The sequence below is a fragment of the Salvelinus fontinalis genome, chromosome 17, assembly GCF_029448725.1.
Source record: "Salvelinus fontinalis isolate EN_2023a chromosome 17, ASM2944872v1, whole genome shotgun sequence".
NCBI classification, from domain to species: Eukaryota; Metazoa; Chordata; class Actinopteri; order Salmoniformes; family Salmonidae; genus Salvelinus; species Salvelinus fontinalis.
Genome location: NC_074681.1, coordinates 24,528,163 through 24,533,814, shown reverse-complemented (window position 1 = coordinate 24,533,814; position 5,652 = coordinate 24,528,163).

Sequence of the window (5,652 nt, the reverse complement as noted above, 5' to 3'; positions counted from 1 at the left end):
CTACTCATTCAAAGCTTTATTTGTACTATTTTCTACATTGTAGAGTAATAGTGAAGACATCAACACTATGAAATATCACATATGGAACCATGTAGAAACCAAAAAAGTCTTAAACAAATCATATATTTTAGATTCTTCAAAGTAGCCACCCTTCGCCTTGATGACATTTTTGCACACTCTTGGCATTCTCTCAACCATCTTCACCTGGAATGCTTTTCCAACAGTGTTGAAGGAGTTCCCACATATGCTGAGCACTTGTTGGTTGCTTTTCCTTCACTCTGCGGTTCAACTCATCCCAAACCATCTCAATTGGGTTGAGGTCAGTTGATTGTGGAGGCCGGGTCATCTGATGCAGCACTCCATCACTCTCCTTCTTGGTCAAATAGCCCTTACACAGCCTGTAGGTATGTTGGTTCATTGTCCTGTTAAAAAACAATTGACAGTCCCACTAAGCGCAAACCAGATGCGATGGCGTATCGCTGATGTGATAGCCATGCTGGTTAAGTGTGCCTTGAATTCTAAATAAATGATCGACAGTGTTGCCAGCAAAGCACCCCCACACCATCACACCTCCTCCTCCATGCTTCACGGTGGGAACCACATATGCAGAGATCATCCGTTCACCTACTCTGCGTCTCACAAAGACATAGCGGTTGGAACCAAAAATTGCAAATTTGAACTCATCAGACCAAGACAGATTTCCACCGGTCTAATGTCCATTGCTCGTGTTTCTTGGCCCAAGCAAGTCTCTTATTCTTGTTGGTGTCCTTTATTAGTGGTTACTTTACAGCACTTCGACCATGAAGGCCTGGTTCACGCAGTCTCTTCTGAAAAGTTGACTTTGAGATGCGTCTGTTACTTGAACTCTGTGAAGCATTTATTTGGGATGCAATTTCTGAGGCTGGTATCTCTAATGACCTTATCCTCTGCAGCAGAGGTAACTCTGGGTCTTTCTTTCCTGTGGCGGTCCTCATGAGAACCAGTTTCATCATAGTGTTTGATGATTTTTACGACTGCAATTAAAGAAACTTTCAAAGTTCTTGACATTTTTCAGATTTACTGACCTTCATGTCTTAAAGTAATGATGGACTGTCATTTCTCTTTACTTATTTTAGCTGTTCTTGCCGTAATATGGACTTGGTCTTTCACCAAATAGGGCTTTCTTCTGTATACCATCCCTACCTTGTCACAACACAACTGTTTGGCTCAAACGCATTATGAAAGAAATTCCACAAATTCACTTTTAACAAGGCACACCTGTTAATTGAAATGCATTCCAGGTGATTACTTCATGAAGCTGGTTGAGAGAATGCCAAGAGTGCGCAAAGCTGTCATCAAGGCAAAGGGTGGCTACGTTGAAGAATCTTAAATATAAAGTTAAATGGGGCAACCCATTTATGTTGATTATGTTGCGCAATGGAAGCTGTTTTCTGTTGGTGGACAGCAAACCTGTCCAACAAAAATCTAAGATATATTTGCTGTCTTAAGGGGGAAGGTGTTTCATGTTTTAGTTTTTCCATTTATGTTTTGAGTTTGGACGGATTGGTGTCACCTCATTAGTCACTATGTGTTACAACTGTGATGGTTGCCATCGCGTTAGTGGCAAGGTGTTTCACCTGTGCTCCAGTTGTATTGAGAGACAGAGGGTTACCCCCTTTAGTTGGCGCTCTCTATTTGATTTGTAGGCAACCAATCCTTTATCTAGTCTTCCCTGAATACATTTTTTTCCACCTTTTTGGTTTGCTTCCAGTCTTTGTTTTGTGTGTGTTTATCTTTTATTTGCCCCTTCTTGGGCAAATGTTGTGTGCGCTCATGGTGGGTGTCTTTAAGGTTCCAGTTGTTGTTGCTAGTCAACTTTCAGTGGACACCCCCATGAGTGTCTTTCAGAACCCCTCCTCTTTCATTTTGGTTGATGTCAATGACTCTGTTAGTTCCGCCTTCTGTTCGAGCAACATTATCTGGTTTCTTCCTGGGGTACGTAACAATGGGAGTACTGTTGCTTCACACATTGAATGCGTGTGCTTACTGTGACCGTCATCCTGATACTAGGTAGCTACTTCCCACGCTGTTGCTGGACAGTAGTGCTTGTCAAGTGGGAGCAAAGGGCACTGTGTCCCAGTGTTGTTGCTGTTCATGCCATCCCCATTGAGTAGACTGTATGTATGCATCAAGGTGACATCTAGATGGTATATCAATGTTAGTTATTTCTTGTGTAGGCTGCTATCCTACTTGAAATAAAATCATGGGAGGGGAACAAATTGCCACGTTAGCTATCGCCAGCGACACGACTATGATACCCTGTAGGTCTCAGGTCAGCATGCATGTCCATACAAGACCAGTGCACTAGCCGCCGGCTTATCGGCTCGTTGTGCAGCCCAATCAGCCATGCAAAACAGTCTTAAATTGCAATACATCTGTCCAATTAGCTGATTCGCTTTCTATACACCCCCTCCTTTTGACACACCCACTTGCCGATACCGCGGTTGCAGCTACCCATAGTTGAAACAATAACCCTCAGCCATACTCCAACCATTCTCTACATGACTCAAAAGGTCAAGCTGTTCATTTTGGGGGGCATACAAAATTCTGAAACAAAACAGGCAAAGATCTGAGTCTTATTGTTGGTTTTCTAACACAAAATGTTTCTGAATAATTAGCCCACAGACTTCCAAAAGGTCAAAGATTCTTTCATCTACCCTACCTGTGTTATGACATAACTTAAGTTGACTGAGGGATATGCAAATCTTGGAAAACATGACAACATTAATGATTGATGAAAGGAGACAAGTAAACAATAAAACAAATATGTATTCATAATAATTGGTAACTGGTGCTGTGAACTCACACACTTCCATGTGGATATACAGTATCCCTGCAAATGCATCTTGCCGTCAAATACAAAGTGATCAAAGCATCAAAGATACAATGTGAAATCTAATCCATATACTCTGAATGTTAATTTTCAAGGGCTTGTAATTTGCTTTGTTGTTATTGGACCTCCTGCTCTGCTTAGTGGGATGAAATGAAAGACCCCTGTGCCATGTTATTTATTGCTATCTAATTGCCTATTTACCACTGACTTTCATATCGACTACTCCCATTATCCAGAGACAGTTAAAACATGTTGTGGATAATGAGTTCTGGGACATCAGGTGAGCCACACCGAGGAAGATGCATACTGTATGTTCTATCTAATTCTGTAGCGCCATATTTAAGCTCCAGTTAACTATGCTACAGTAGCTTCCAACAGGATCCCATGTCACCCCGATACCATCTAAAATGCTTGAAAGCCATGTCATGTCAAACACAGAAGAGGGACCTCCGCCAAAGCTGCCTGGCTGCCACACCCTCTGCTGTCGGCTTCATTTGAAGCCACAACCCTGCAAGTGACAGAGTATCACCTTCTGTGCTGTGTCTCACCCTAGTGCCCCCACACTACAGGGTTGATGAGAACTTGAGCCTCCAGCACGCATGATAAGAGTCAGGAAACTGAATGAAACAGCAGTGAACCAACCACCATTTGGTGCTGCACATTTCAGTGAACACTCATATGGAACAGAACATTACTTACAATAGATACAACTGGGTACTTGAAACATGTTTTCTTTTCTTTTTTTCTTTAACCAATAATGTTGTAACAAGGTTGTGCTGTATGTAGGATTTTTGAGTCCTTCTCTGCCATCAATAAAGGACCAACGTAACATAATAGGGCCCATTGCTACTGCAAGGACACTGGTGGTTTGAGGCACTACAGTGGATAGTATAACAAAAACATAACATTGAACATTATCATGTAGAATAACCTCTAACCCCACTTGGACTAGTTTGATATGTCTTAATATTCACCCAGCCCTTGGACATATGCAAAACCCACACAGGCACCTGGCCTTGGCTTGATAGAACTCCACAATTGATTTAATTTTAGATGACTCAAGCTGTTCAGCAGCACGGTAGTTGTCCTGGAGGGGTACAACTCATCTGTAGGAGTACTTCATGGACATCTGAGAGCTCTTGGCATAGTGAGTGAGCAAGAGAGACATAGATAACCTAGGTTTTATTGAGTCCTCCAGGGTGAGGCATCAGGGCCAGGGGAGTCTACTGGACTTATCTCTCATATCCTCTGGCTGGGGAAGAGTGTGAAGTAACACCAGGTGGAGGAGTGGGAGTATTAGCAGACGGGAGAAGAAGAAGGGCAGCTTTGGCTTGAACAGAGCCAAGAAGCAATCACATCAAGAGTCATCCCAATTAAATTGAGATGTAGGGGAGATGGAGAGGTCTGGAGAAGTGCACTCACCTCGTATCATCAACATGTCTGTTTAGACTGACAAAATAATGTTTTTCACATTCAGGCAACAGATTGTGTTTACCCTGTCTCGTTACCGAAAAACTCTGCCCCCACTGCTGCTCTGTTAATGTGACTGCGAATAAAACATATATATTTTTTAATGTCTACAGTATCATTGACCATTTAATCTTACTGCTGCTTTCAAAATTATGTTGTTTCACAACACTCAAATGAATATGTCACTTAGTGTAGCGGTAGGGAGAGCGTGGGCTGTGTTAGTGGAACAATTTAACTACTGAGTATCGACCCCAAGGTTGTGTTCATGTCCTGTTGCTGTATGAGTGTGCATGCGATGAAGTGTTTTAGTGATTTGCGACAGCAGGTCCATGTTGTGCTTATCTGTGAATGAATGGTGGCTGGCTCTGCTATGATGAGCTCATTTGAGTGTGCCTAGCAGTGTTACATAATTACGGAGACATGTGCCGATGGCTAATCAGTCAATCATTCACCTGGAATCGTCACTGTCTGGTCGCGTACAAAGTGCCTTTTTGGCCCAGACACTACATGAAAGACGCCCATAGAATCACTAACCTGGCAAAGTTTCAATGTTTCTCATGCAGTTTGGATGGAAGTGGATCCAAAGTCTGGTGTTTTCTATCAAAGCAAGCTGTGATAATGGTGTTAGGAATATAGTCATCTCCACTTAGAGGCATGGCATTGTGGAGCACAGGTGATGCAGAAAGGCAGACGGGACTTTACAGAGAGCACTACTGTGTTTTCCCAAATCATAAGGTACTGACAGGTTGTCTGGAGAAGAGAAAACAATGCATCACTAAATGTCTCATCACCAAACCACCATTTCTATTCACATAGCAATCTGACCTGTCCACCATATTAACATTACCCCAAGCAAAAAAAAACATATTTCTGATTCTTTCTGCATGAACTTGATCATTAGACCCTTGCCTTATTCCTCATTCAATCAGCACCACATGTCATCCTGATTACCCTGCTTCCTTGGACATTTACTATACATATATCAATATTCTTGATCTTAGCGACAGTATCATGGATGTCTGATTGGTTTCATCACACACCTCTCGGTTACACAGCTCTTAAGATACATTTCCCCCTGATTATAAATAGCTTCTAATTAGCTCCAGCCATGGGCAACAGAGTTGTTCATCAAACAGGGACCATGGTGCTCTGAAGCCCTTTTTACACTGCAGATTTATGGAGAAGTCAGGAGGACTCAATTTAAAAAATCGCTTTATTTTTAAACGAGGGAATTAATTTTCCCATTTTTTATCAGTTCTGAAATAATTCTGCTATGGTGGAATCAATTTCCTTTGTGGATTCTGTGAACT